Source organism: Tenrec ecaudatus, chromosome 7 (genome assembly GCF_050624435.1).
Source record: "Tenrec ecaudatus isolate mTenEca1 chromosome 7, mTenEca1.hap1, whole genome shotgun sequence".
NCBI classification, from domain to species: domain Eukaryota; kingdom Metazoa; phylum Chordata; class Mammalia; order Afrosoricida; family Tenrecidae; genus Tenrec; species Tenrec ecaudatus.
The window spans coordinates 25,742,784-25,757,438 of NC_134536.1; the positions used below are offsets into that span (position 1 = coordinate 25,742,784).

The following is a 14,655-nucleotide window of genomic DNA, read 5'->3' on the forward strand; positions in this document are numbered from 1 at the left end:
AAAACAGATCGATTAGGTCATGTGGTTCCGTTGGGTAAGCAGTAGATTACTAACTGCAAGGTTCAAACCCGCCAGCCAGAGAAAGACGAGGCTGTTTGCTCCCACTAAGTGTCCAGCTTCAGGAACCCGACGCAGGGTCGCAGTGAAGCTGAACTGACTCGATGGCCGGTGTTTGGTTTGGTTTTCTGGAGTTGAGTTGTGGTGAAGAGGGAGCAACAGCTATATGATTTTTACACAGAAGGACACTTCCCTCCGGCTCACATTCATGAGGCAGAATTTCCAACCCATGTCTCCCAACCACCAATTGCATGATGTTCTCCTACCACTGGAGCATAGGATCCACCTGGCTCTATGGAAATAGCTGTGTGTGGTGATGGGGGAGGAGAAGGGCTCCCCACGGACCGTGCTATCTTTGAGTAATTGTTTAACCTTTCTGTGCCTCAGTTTCCTCACCTCTAGTAATGCTTACTCTTCTTATAGTACCTTAAACCCACTGCCATCAAGTGGATGGAATCAACTCAATGACAGAGAGGGAATGAGAAACCTTACAAAAGCCTAGAGCCTCATCTTTTTCTCAAAAAGTAGCTGATAGGTTTGAGCTGCTAATCTTGCCGTTAAGGGTCCAAAGCTTATCCAAAGGTGTCACAGGCAGAAATGATAGCCTTTGAAAATAAAATAATTACCCATGAAAGACATTATTATAATACCTTCTTTTGCTGGTTATGAATTAGAAATGTTATAATCTACTTGTGCAAATAATTTATACCCATTTAAAAATCACAGAACAGATGCAGCAATAAAATTAGTTCTGGCACCTTGTCTAAGGCCCTCAATAAAACCAGAGCAACCCGGGTAGAAATTAGGCAAAATGATGAAATTCTTAGCTTCTAATCTCCTTTGTATTTTTTGTTTTTACTTTTTTAAAAAAACTTTTGTTTGTTTTATGAGACTGTGCTGAGGTAGAAGTCTTTTTTTTAAATTAATAAATATTTTTATTGGGGCTCATACAACTCTTATCACAATCCATACATACATCAATTGAGCAAAGCACCCTTATACATTTGTTGCCCTCGTCATTCTTTTTTACACTTTATTAGGGACTCACACAACTCGTATCACAATCCATACATCGGTTGTATAAAGCACATCCATACATTCCCCGCCCCAATCATTCTCAAAGCATTCGCTCTCCACTTAAGTAAGCCCTTTGCATCAGGTCCTCTTCCCCCCCCCCTGCTCCCTCCTCCCAATGTGCCCTTGTTAATTTATACATAGTTATTTTGTCATATCTTGCCCTATTCGGAGTCTCCCTCCCCTCCCTTCTCTGCTGTCCCTCTCCCAGTGAGGAGGTCACACATGGACCCCTGTAATCAGTTCCCCCTTTCCAACCCACTCGCCCTCCGCTCTCCCAGCATCGCCCCTCACACCCCTGGTCCTGAAGGTATCATCCACCCTGGATTCCCTGTGCCTCCAGCCCCCATATGCACCAGTGTACATCCTCTGCCCTATCCAGCCCTGCAAGGTAGAATTCGGATCATGGTAGTTGGGGGGAGGAAGCATCCAGGACAGTCTTAATAAGACTGTTTATAAACTGAATCTTTCTGATAAATCCCCCCCAAACATCAGGAAACATAGAATAGTGTGTAAATTGAGATCACTTGTGGGCTTGAAGATTTTCAGCAAATTGTGATGAAAGCTGAAACAAAATCATTGTTTTCCTTTCTTATTAAAAAAAGAATCAGGGTGAGTTAGTTTTGTTTGCATTGTTTAAATTTTGTTCCCCAAAGTGTCTGTATGGCTGTAAGGAGAATAGAAATTGAACCAATATACCCATATTAGATATTGATCAATCTTGACGAGAACTCAGATAGGAAAATTCCAAACACATTCTCAGGCATATGGTATTAAAAAAAACAAAACAAAGATCAAGTCAAGTCACATAGATGGTTGGTTAATTGAAATTACACCAAAAAATGGATTACAGGCCCCTTCATGCAGTTTAAAAATTTTATAACATTCAATGCAATTTAAAGTAATCTAATAATTTTAATAAGATTCAGTATTGCTGAGCGGGGTCCTAGGAGCATACGTTAATGGCTCAGCTGGCAAATGATAGGTTGCGGGTTCAAGCCCACCCGTCACCCTTTGGAAGAATCGACCTAGCAGTGGGCTTAGGTAAAGATTAAACCAAAGGACCAAACTCATTACCATGGAATCAATTCTGACATACAGTGATCCCACAGAGTCGAGTAGAACTGCCCCTGGGCATTTCTGAGGCTATACGGTACAAGTCCTCACCGAAGCAGGAAGCCTCTTTTAACCTTTCTGTGCCTCAGTTTCCATTTCTAATGATGCTTAATCTCTCAGGGAGTGACTGGCAGGTTTGAGCTGCTGACCTTGTGGTTAGCACCACAGTGTGTAACCCAGATTTGACTCTCTGGCACACAACAGTAACAACAGGATAAACCCCAAACCAAACCCACTACCACGGAGTCCATTCTGACCACACGGCAGCCCTCGGGAGCACAGTGGAGCTGCCTGTGTGGGTTCCGAGACTGCCACTGATCGCAGAAACAGAAAGCCTCGTTTTACTCCGGATCCCACCAGGATAGTTGATGCTTATACCTTAAAAGTAGACTGTGGCTTGAGATGGGAAAGGTCTTCCTATCAAATGGATTCCAGTGAGCTTACAGTTGACGTTTCTGCATCTGATTGAATACCCCTTGTATGTTCGAACAACCCAACCTCGGGACTAGACTCCCCGGGATTTGTGTGAGGGACTTGTTTCTGCAGTAATCTGTCCCGGAGGATGTCAGGTGCGGTTACCCTGTGAGCTGCTGAGCTTTGACAGTCACTGGAAATTTGACCCTGTCTGAAAGATAATAGAATTTAGCCGTGTCATTTCCATATGACTCATCTGAGAGAGAATCATTAGTATTTCCATCGAGTTGTGTTATACATCCCGTTTCTGTTGTGTGTAGGAAGTCCTTTCTTTACAGGGAATCAATACAGTTGGAGGCTGAAGGAAAAACAGATGCTCAAGGAATGTCTGCCTTAATGTGTATACCTGGAGCCAATTGGCTTTCCACAGGTGTGTTGCTGAAAACACGATTGAAATACATAAGTAGATCCAGTTCTCCAGACAATCCCTAGCAATATTGGTTGGATCTTTGGTAGTGGTCCCCATTCTTGTGTGTTTGTGTGTATAGCTTCATAAATCTGTGAATATGAAATGACAGGAACCAAAGGTCAAAATGGAGGCTGAAGCTGGTAATGATGCTAGTGACCAAAGCATGTAAGGTACCGGGGGACTTCAGAGAGCTTAGGGGGAAATTCCTTAGCTTTGGTTAACTCCATTTTCCACGAACTTTTTGAAGCCCCTCATCCATGCCACGCTTTTTGCCCACATTTGTTGAAGTATGCATTTCTACTACTTTTTCTAAGACCCGCATTTCCAACAGAATTTACCTACTTAGTTCTCAGCATTGAGAAAATAACTTGTCCTTATCTTTTATGGCCAAAGAAGCGCTAGAAGTTCTAACATTGATCCTGTTCTGACATTTTGGGATGCACAACTTCCCAGAAATCAAATTAGGCTGATGACGAAATCCCATGGGCTTCCATTCCCTCTGTTGCTGTGGCTGGAATCTGTGTGGCCAAGACCCCTTCCACCTTCCAGAACGGACGCTTTGTGATGTGTTGTCTTCATGCAAGAACAGTTTCTTCCCCGTGTGGTTTATGCATGCTTAGTCATAAGTTCATTTATTCACATTTACTATTTATTTATTCATCTAGTCATTTAACCCACAAATCTCTGTGACAGTACCTTCTTTACCAGCCAGTTACCTATGTTTTATGGATGTCTGTCTATATAGATATATGGATATATGTATATACACTGAATATATACACACATCTAAATAATGTAAGGAATCAATTTTCCAAATATTAACCAATAATTTATACTTCTATAACTTAAGAATAGGCCATTTTTCACATTTACAGTCCAACAAAGATGTCCTCAGTTGCACCCTTAAAGGAACAATATGTATCAAGTTTTTAAAATGTGTCCCAAATGTATTTCTAGACTTCTGAAGTCTTGGTTTATTTTATGATCATTTTTGGGGGTATGCTATCAAATTGCTGGTATATACTTACTGATTTAGCGGACGTCCTGATGTAACTACTCTCTTAAATAACTTCATGCGACAGACTCTTCTTCCCAAGCCTGTGAAGTCCAGGGAAAATGGCTGGTTCATCTCATCAAGCACGTCCAACCAGCTCTCAAGGTCTTGCTCTCAAGGACTGAAAAGATAAGCGCATCTAACAGAGCCCCTCAGCTCCGCTGCTCTTTATCTGAAAGGCTGTCCTGCTTCCTGTCTTTCCTCCTTCCCTCTAGTCCGAAACAAAAAAAAAAGTTTTCTTTCTTCTGAAACTAACCCTTTGATCTAGATTTTGAGTTCTCTTTTCCTCCCCACATTTCCAGGAGTTGATTCCATTAATTAGCTTATCTCAGACATCTTTTCCTCCTTAAGCTTCCTAGCCCCTTTGTCATAAAACGAACTTCCCCTCAAGCTTGATTCTTTTTCAGGCTACACTTTTGCAGAAGTTTATCCAAAACATAGGATGTAAATTTGAGTTTTCTGAAATACCATATCAAGATAGATGACACAGTCACTGCAAAATTAGGTTCAAACAGTCATCAGGATGGTACAGGACCAGGCAGCAGACCACATTACCAAGCATGTTGTCATATAATGTGTGTGTGTCATATATATGTGACATACATGTCACACATACACGATTTTATTTTATTCCACCAGTAGATATAAGGTTAGCCCTGGTGTCATAATGGTCGCCATTTCACCACAAGACCAGCCGAATATTTGGTTCAACAGTAAATTGTTAAGGTGGATTGACATGCAGTAGTTCAGGGACAGAAAATGGGGCAAGGAAAATGAGAAGGTGAATCAGAAGTGAGAAGAATAAAAAAAACATTTTAATGAGAGGACTCCTCTCATTGGCCCTTCCCTTTGTCAGAAACACTGCAGGCATACACCAGTGTGCAGGCCCACTCCGGCCTAGCTCACAGGCTCTTCCTCTTTTGATAGGCCTTCTCTCTGGAAATGGGTGTTGTGAGCCATCAGCTCAGCTCCAGTGACTGCAGTGAAAGAGTTGTCCCTACTTTGGGGAAGGTGATCTTGTGATCCTACTTAAAATATGTAATATACATTTTTTACCATAAGAAAGCATAAGAAGTCTAATAAAGGAATATAACTTATGCTTGGAAATGGCTGTGCATAAATTATTTTATGTTTGACCCTAAACAATGCACTACTTATAAAAACAGATTGTTCCTCTGATACGTAATTTTGCTACCATTTATTCATTTGGGAACAATTCTTCTTTTTTTCCATTGAATTTATTTATAACCAGTTCGGTTTTTGTTGGTGGTAGTGTTTTTAGTTACTGCAATTTTGTGTCTGTCTGACTGATCAACTTTAAAGCTTGGATCATAAGCATCTTTGTTCATTCGGTGATCAATATAATTTGTGTTTCATTTTTCACTCTTTTAATCATACAATTCGTTTCTACTGTAGGATCAGATGAGTGAACTTCCTTTAGGGTGAGTACTATGAATCCTGGGGAAATCGGCTTGAACCTTTGAAGCACTAACCCGTAGCCCAGATCCACCACAATAAGCTGTGGGTTCTTAAGTAAAACTTTCGACTTCTGGTTGTCAGGATTTTTGTTTTTGTTATTGTTGTTTTCCCATCTGTTAGACAATTGCGGCTTTAGTGAAGTTGAAGTTCTTTTACAGTACTAAAAATGCAATTTTAATTTGAGATAAGGTAAAAAATTCAACGGTGAGAGAAGTTTCTAGTTTACATTTGCTTTCCCAGCATATTAGTTATATGTCTTTTTTGATGTCAAGGATGTGGTCCGGAAACAAACCTCAGTTATAACTGTGATCTCGGAAAACATGATCAGTGCAATGATGACTTATGTTTAAGGCCACATGTGGGGGAAAGTAAGCCTCGCCAATACCAGACAATCACAACCGAGATGTTGAATGTTGACTAGAGGGCAGTGCATGATCCTGAATCATCAAAGAAAGATTAAATTATGTTCCATATACTGTAATTAACTCGAGGAGAAGGCTAATGCGCTTTTAGAAACAATCACTAGCAGATGTTAAAACAAAAATAATTTTCTCTGTGGTCTTTACCTAACTATAAGGTTGTAAAATTGGAACACCTTATTCCCCATGAACCAGCTTCTCACCACACTTAGCATATTCAAAACTGCCGAGAAGCTCGAATAATGGTCTTGCATCTTTATTTCGTTGGAAAAATGTATTTCTAAATATTAACAAAGAAAGCAGTACAGGTTGTATTAGCCCACATAAACCCCAAACTTGAGGCCATTGAGTTGATTCCAGCTCACGGGGACTGTGTAGCACAGGGTAGAACTGCACCACTGGGTTTCTGAGGCTGGGCTTCTATGCGATCAAACTTCCACATCTTTCCTGTAAGGAGTGGCAGATGGGTTCGGCCAAACTCTTAACCACTGTGCCACTAGGTTTTCATTAAAAATGTCGCTCAGTATCATTGTCTTCATAAAAAGCCTTTCCTAATTCGCTGGTAGAATTGATCATACGTCTGTGGTCCCTGTGTCCCTGTGTATCGTGTTTATATTTATGTCCAACCATGGAATTTATTCAGTTCACTTGTTCACGAATCTCTCCCTCCTGGGTGCTGAGCTCCTTGCTGCAGTGCCTGCCATACATTCTCTGTTGTCTTCTATAACCTTAGCCCGCTTTGTGGCCTCTCTGTAGACACTCAGTAAATATACAAAGATGGCATAACCCTCTATTGGCTTATTTTCCAATCACTAATTCTCACATGCTTCCTTTTAAATTATTTGAATGTAGTTTTAATGTATACAAATCTCTTGCTTTCTACTCTCGTAAACAGTTGCAGTCTCAGAAACCCACAGAAGCAGTTCTACCCTGCCCTATAGGGTCACTATGAGTCAGAATTGATTTGATGGTGATGAGTTCATTTCCTAGCCTTTCTGTGCACCAGTTTTGACTACTCAGGCATTCTCTAAGACCAGAACCCAGAAGAACTTGTGAAGTACATTACTTCTGCCACTGTTTGCCCACATATCCGCTTGTGTTAGTTCTGTGAGAGTCCCTCTTATCTGAAAGCCTTCTGGACGTACCAAAGCCCTCTTCTACACTGGATCCCAGAAATGAATTAGACTATGTTCCCACATTACTATCCCCCACCCTGCTTATATCCTTCTTCCCTGTTTATCTTCTTCATGGTCCATACTCCAACCCTTCCCTTCATTGGAAACTTTCTAGAGATCCAAGCGTATAGTTATCATACTTAACCAAAGTTCTTGAATTGGTTTGGTTCTCTATCTTTCCAAGCTCCGTCTGCCTTCACTACTAACTCCAACCTCCTTCCGACATCATCCTCGAGACTCCTCCATAGAACAATGGAGCAATTTTAGAACCTCTTACTTTTTTTAAAGGTAGCCCTCTGTGGGAAACGTGAAATTGGTGGAGTTTCTCTCACACACTCATTTCTCTTTCAGTGCTTTCTGCTTCCTGTAGCCGCTGACTCTGACTTTCTTTAACCGCCTGCTCTAAAATAAAGGCGTCTATAGTGCAGGGAGAGTAACACTGGCTCTTTGAAGCCAAGCTTTTTTAACTGGGAAATATAGCGAACGTACCTGGTCTACAGGTCATATTGTCAGTGGTCTGTAGCTTTCTTGAAATAATGACTGTTTGCAACTCTGACAAATCTCTTTCCCCTGATTAATGGTTTGTTATATAAGCTCATTTACTAAAAGTATTGTCTAGTTTGCCCATACGGAGCCTCAGAAAAGGCAAGGGAGATGTGAGGTGTTTATAATTGCCCCAGTGATATGCCAGTGAAACCATTCAAGAATTGCCTTAAAAAAGCAAAAGCAAACAACAACAACAACAAAGCAATAAAACAAAATACTAACTTGCTTGATAATAACTAAGAAAACGACAGTGGAAGTAATATAGCCTTTAAAAATATGTATATTTGAAAATTGTCTGTCTTCTCTCTTTTTACCTACAATTTGACTAAAATGATGGTCACTTACAATAAAGATAATAACCTGTAAACACGAAAGGAGAAGTATCTAATGCCAAGATGACGAAACACACGACTTTCCCCCAGTTCCTAAAAGCTTCCTCCTCCCCACCCCCACTGTCATGATCCCAATTCCACCTTACAAATCTGGCTAGACCAGAGGATGCACACTGGTACAGACAGGAACTGGAAACACTGGGAATCCAGGGCGGATGATCCCTTCAGGACCAGTGGTGAGAGTGGCGATACCGGGAAGGTGGAGTAGAGAGGGGGGACTGATTACAGAGATCTGCATATAACCTCCTCCCTGGGGGACAGACAACAGAAAAGTGGGTGAAGGGAGACATTGGACAGTGTAAGACAGGACAAAATAATAATTTATAAATTATCAAGGGTTCATGAAGGAGGGAGGGAGGGAGGGAGAAAAATGAGGAGCTGATGCCAAGGGCTTAAGTGGAGAGCAAATGTTTTGAGAATGATGAGGGCAACAAATTTACAAATGTGGTTTACACAATTGATGTATGTATGGATTGTGACAAGAGTTGTATGAGCCCCGAATAAAATTATTTTTTTAAGTATCTAATGCTAAGAATTCAATTTTTAAAAAAGAGTAGATAGGCTGAGAAACGCTGGAATAAAAAGCAATAGTACTCAAATGTTCCAACTTTTTTTTAACAAGTAGGAGTGAAAGGATTGGAAAATATGTTCAAGGATCTGTTTCACAAACCTCGGGCCTCCAGAAAAATAGGTCTGCACCTTGCTATCAAGTGAAAGATCATTTTCACTTCATAGTTAGGAATGGATTTTACGTGACGTGGGGATATTTACTAGCACTCTTCTCTGACCACTTGTTGATTTAATTAGATATTAAGTGTTCTTTACACGGTGATTTTTAAAAATGACTTTAATAACTTAAGAGTAGATTGAAAGAAATTGACATCTCCCTTTTTCTTTGATTCTGTTGTTTACATGGTATACTTTCCGAAGTGTCGACTTTTAAGGAGTTGATTTTTATGGAAGCATGAGTTGCCGTCCCCTGTTTTCAAGAGAAATTTTCAGGAATGATTTTCTTTCAGTTTGATGATGACACTGAGGCATAAAATTAAGATTAGTGTAAACTTAGTTTTCTGAGCTGGCTCTCCACTGGTCTTTATGTTAATAGTAACAAAGATTACCTCCCTTATAGACGCCATTGCTGATTCCAAGTTGCAACAGAGCCGTCTTTGCAGTGTTCATGAAGTCTGTTACTATAGTTTGGATCTTGGCTTTATCATACTAATTATTTGGAGGATTCTGGGAGGCAAAATATAAGTACTTTCCTGTTTCATGGGAAATCCCCAAAGTTAAAAAAGGTCATGCATGATAAATTCTTCATGGAGTTCATAATTCCTATCTTCTAAATTCCCAGATGTATGCCTCTGTCCTGAAGCCAATTTTCCCATTTCCCAGAGTCCCACTTCCTGAAAGTAAGACTGGAAAGCAGAGCCGGGAGCATGGCCGGCATCGCATTTGTCTAGGGATTCATTTGCTCCATTTTGCCCATGGAAACTCTTATTTGGATGGAGTCTATTTTGGGTTAGGGGTGGATTTCTGCTCACTGCAGCATGGCTGTACAAAGTGAGTGTCCACACTGGCCAACCAAGGATCGAGCACGCCAACTCTTGGTACTCTTAGTTCACGGACTGGACTGTGGGGTTACCAATCACGGGGTCACCATCCTGCGAGCTAAGTATCTCCACAAGTAGCAGCAGCTACAGGATCTCGGTCCATTCATTCGTGGATTGGTTCTGGTCAGTGTGCGAGGTAGAAGCACCCAGTGATGGATTTGCATATTGTACTAGCAGACACTGTAGTTGAGTTTAGTTAACCATGTTAAGTTACAGGCTTCCACCCGCACCCCTCCCAAAAAAAAGCCCTGTTACTTGGAACACAGAAAGAATGTATATGCAGGTCTGACGAGGTAATGTGGTGATATTTAAGTCTGTTAAAAAACAGCCCTGTAATCAAATATTTTGTAAAACTTTTGTTAAAAGGAGATCACCACTCTCCAGTGTTTAATCCATTATGGTCTTGAACTTGATGAAGAATTCAATTTTGAGACTATAGCTTGCCAGATGTCATTTTGAGGCAAGAAAAAACGCTGCTCAAAAAGAAAACAAATCCAACATTTGCTTAATAATGTGTCCTTTGTGCCAACAAGCCCTTATCTGCCTGTCACATGCATTTGGCTGCTGACACGGTCCTTGCTTGCCTTGTAAAAGCTCCTTCAGCCCTTTTTGTGGCTTTTGATAATTCAGGTGGACCTCCTTATCCCTATAATGCCTGAGTTTTTAATTTCAGGAAAAAATACTGTTTTTATTCTTTACTTTCACAGTTATCAATATATATATATATATTAATATAAACATTTTAATTAAATGTTACGAAAACATGCTCGGCGTTATAGGATTAAAATGATTCCTGTCTCAAAGTGCACACGATGTCCTGACGTACTGCAGTGACGTGCTGACAGGAGGGAGGAAATTAAGGCTAGCTACCATTGGTCAGCGTTGTTAGTGCTCACACATTGGAGAAAGACCTATTTTAACTCTCTTGTCCTTTCTACCAGGTTTACATAATGACTTGTGGGACAAAGTGAGAAATGCTCGTTTTTGTCTTTACTTGAGCAATCTGCCCTACGCATCGAAGGGCACTATAGTCATAGGTCTTGTTGGAAGACCATACATTTGAAGATGATTGGTTGACTAATTGATGTAGGTAGTTTGAGAGGTCTTCCATGTGTTTCTGTACATCAGACTTTGGTTCTAAATATGAGGACATCTCTTTCTTCGTGACTTACCAGAGTTTGTGAAGTTCCAGGGTTTTACTTTGGCTAATTTTGGTTTCCAATCAGGCACGCACAAAAATGGCTACTAACATGGAACACAGCTTGACTGAAATAAATGAACACAGAGAAGGGCTCACTGCAAGGTTTTCTGAGACTTCAGCCTATGGCAGTCAGTAGTGGACTCTCGGCTCGTAGGCACACCACTGTCTTAGATATCAATAACATAGTATCTAGCTGTAATACATTAAGTTTTACTCTACATTATTTTTGTAATTGCTCCTGTCTTAACTCTTACAGGAAATTTCCAGCTATTACAAATATTTACTCAGAACATACAAGGGAGGGAGTACCCCCAGAAAACCAATGCTCATTTGTTTTGTGTTTATGTGAGGTGATAGTACATTTGGAGTTTATTCCTGTAGGTCAGACTGTTAAATAGCTTTCTATTTAGAAGTTCTGAAAAGATTGCATCACAGTGTGCGATAGTTTATTGTGCCAGCCTGGCCGATCAACACAAGTAGGATTAACTGAAGGGCAGAGGGATAAATGGCTAGGTGAGCCTCGCCTTGCTGTTCCGTGTCTCAATTTAAAGGGGTACAATACCTGTGGGATGCCTAGCCTGTGGACTGTGTCGCTGTAAGTTGAGGTCCCTTTAAGCCCACACGATTGGAATGTTCATTTCTGGAGCTGGGGCCCGACAGCTGATGACAGTTGGGGACCTGCCTTGCTGTTTGCTGCCTGGATATATATAGCCCAGCTCTCTCTACAGAAGGGGACTGGCAAATGGCGGCTCTCAAGCCTTAAAGGACTGCTAGTGTCTCACTGCTTTATAATTTAACTGTTAATGTCTTGTATTATCTATCTGTATTTAATTTAATGGTTCATTTATTGTATTATATATCTATCTTTATAAATATATTCATATATAATTACTAGAAATCTGGTTTGTCTCTCTAGAGAACCCTGTCCAACACACAGTGTATAACAAAAAAGGCCTTATTTGTGCAGATATGGTGGTGGTTACTGGCTTTGCCCCACAACAATGCATCTACTCATGCAGCCATCTCAGCACACAGTTTTTGGTAAAAACAGCACGCCTCTCTTGCCCCACGCACCTTACTCACCTGAACTAGCTCCATGAGACTGCTTTTTGTTTCCATGAATGAAGAGGGGCAGGAAAGGACAGTGATTTGATGAAGTAGAAGAGGTCATGGGGGAAAAAAAAGAAGTGCTTTCAGCCACGCAAACAGATGAGTTGAAAAAATGTTTCCAAGAATGGAATTGCAGATTTGACAAATGTATTACAGCATAATAGAGAGAGTGCTTTGAAGGTGATCAAGTCGTTTTATAAAAATTTAAACACATAGCTTTGAAAAAAATCCTGAGGTGTTTTCGGGGTACCCCCTCCTATAAGAGAGAGAGAGGGAGAGAGAGACAGAGAGACAGACAGACACACTGTTCTTCATCGGGAGGAGAGCAAAGGCCTCCAGCCCGGGGAAGACCGGTCGGGTGGGTGAATAAGAAGCATGCTAATGAAATCCACAACGTCATCATCTTCTGTACCTTCTTGTTCATTTTTCGATCCCCAGAAGTTGCACAGGAGTTCCAGAGGGGGGACTTGGCATCTTGCAAAGCAGACACGGTTGTGATGCAGTTTTGTGATATGAGGATCACAGGTTAATAATAAAAACGTACTCTTCTACCCCCACCACTTTCACTTTTACCTTGAAAGATACTGAGTGCCTGTAATGCAGCAGTGACTGTTGTCATCAAATCTGGGAGAAAACAACGCATTGTTTACATGCACATTTAGAGAGGAGAGCACTCTGAAGTTCTGATGTGGTTGGTTTCCCCTAAGAGGCTGGTTTGCCTTATAATCTCTCCGATCGGGGTCCTCACCTCCCTTCTTTTTGACCTAGGGCACTTGACTGTGACCCCACACGTAGGAAACCCTGGGAACTGGCCACGGAATGGGCACACGTTGGAAAGGCGACGTCCCCATAAGGATGGCGGCTCCACAGAAGGCATTATTAAAAGGGGCGCGTGCCAGTCAAAATGTCTCGGCCAGGTAGGCAGGCGGCGCACGCATCTGCAGTGCTGTCCTCCGAGGAGGCAGATAGAGAAGGACGGTTCAGATTTCCATTAGGTTTCCGGGATCCAGTTCCGTCTTAAGGTAGGTCATGGTCACGTGGAGCATGATCATGCCAACGTTTCTGCTTTTTCTCCCGAGGTTCTCTGAGTTGCTCGGCAAGGCTCCTTAACAAAACCGACAGTATTCTCCTCAGATTGGCGACGTGTGCATCTGGGAGAGAACCGAGGTTGTTAGGGGGATTTTACTAATAAAAGGGGCATTTATAATGAATTTGGCTCTCAAGAAGGTGCCTTTTTAAAACCATCCTGTGGAAATAAGTTTGTATTCAGCTGGACTCCGGCGCTGATTATGCGTTTTTGGCGGGTCTTTCTCTCCCCCTCCTCCGGTCCTCGAATGCACACTGAGCAGTGAGCAGCGGGGCCTCTCGGGACAGTAGCTCACTCCCTGTTAAAACAAGAGTCTCCTGAGATGCCCAGGAAATGTTCCTAAAATGTTTTGTCACTGGTTTGTTGTTGATGATGATGATGTGCATCGTGGATTGGCTCTGACTCATAGTGACCCAGGACAGTGAGATACTCCAATACTAACTGCAAGGTTCACGCTGGGAGCTTACCGGTGATCCCACGGGCAGAAAACTCTGGGGGCAAAGACCGGGCAGCTCTCTCCCATAAAGATGACGCCTAGCTTCCCCCCCACCCACCCCCGTGGAAGGTGCGCTCCGTTCTATAGAGTCCATATGGGGAGGAGTGATTGGTTTAGGACATCTAAAAACCAAATGGAGGAAAATCATCTTTAAAGCCTTTGTTTAGTGGTTACGACCAAAGGTGGAGATTTTGCTTGTTAAGTGTTAATACCATCACATTCTTCTAAAAATCCCCTCCCAAGATCAGTTTATTCAAGTGTTTTATTATTGAAATTCTCCAACAGAGCAGTGTTTTGTTGCATGCATCTGATACCGTTATTCACGATGTTACGATTGAATGCCACCACGCCAGTAAGGATTACTTTCCTGAGGTGAACGCCTCACACAGACCCCACAAGGTAGTGTTTTTCTGAGGGAAGCTCCCCGATGGACAGCCCTGAACATTGCAGCCTTTTATTCGTCTGCAGAGCAAGCCTGCCTTCCTGCCAATCCCACCCAGCTGGTATCCTGAGGAGACCTTTCTGAAGGGTGCATCGGGAGGCTGTTTCTGGGCCTTTCCTTCAGAGCCTGTCTGAGGAAATGATTTAACTGAGTGCCAACTTTATTTGAGTGGGCCTTTGAGGAGAGGCCAAGTAGAGGGCACATGTTTTAGGGAGATGGCAGCGCTCCTGTGAAGTATCTTTTTCTTTTCACTGCCTGCCCTGCAGTCCATTACTGCGGAAGTAGCCACGCAGAGTGGAGTCTCCTTTTCAGCACTGCCCACTCTGAGAACCGTGAAGGGCCTGCGGGCCACGGCTGGTCTCGCTCTGCTGCCAAGAGGACTCGGATGGTCGGTAGCACCATCCAAAGCCAGGGCCTGGGGGGTGGGGGAAACCTTGCCCGTGAATGTGAGACCCTGTTTGGAGTACAGCTCCTTTGTTAGCAGGGGGTGCCAAGAATGCTTTTGCTTGGGCTT

General features: G+C 42.2%; 1 protein-coding gene across 5 annotated transcripts in view; it reads left to right on the top strand.

Annotated features, from left to right (window-relative positions):
• The window catches only part of HIVEP2 (HIVEP zinc finger 2), a 221,223-nt gene that overhangs the window by 168,862 nt on the left and 37,706 nt on the right, over positions 1 to 14,655 (top strand). The window contains exon 1 of one of the 5 annotated variants that reach the window (XM_075554456.1): positions 12,919 to 13,138. The exons of the other annotated variants lie outside the window; for them this stretch is intronic. The gene's annotated coding sequence lies outside the window, so the exon portion shown is untranslated. Of the gene's footprint in view, positions 1 to 12,918; positions 13,139 to 14,655 lie in introns of those variants that run through there. 5 annotated transcript variants of the gene reach the window in all.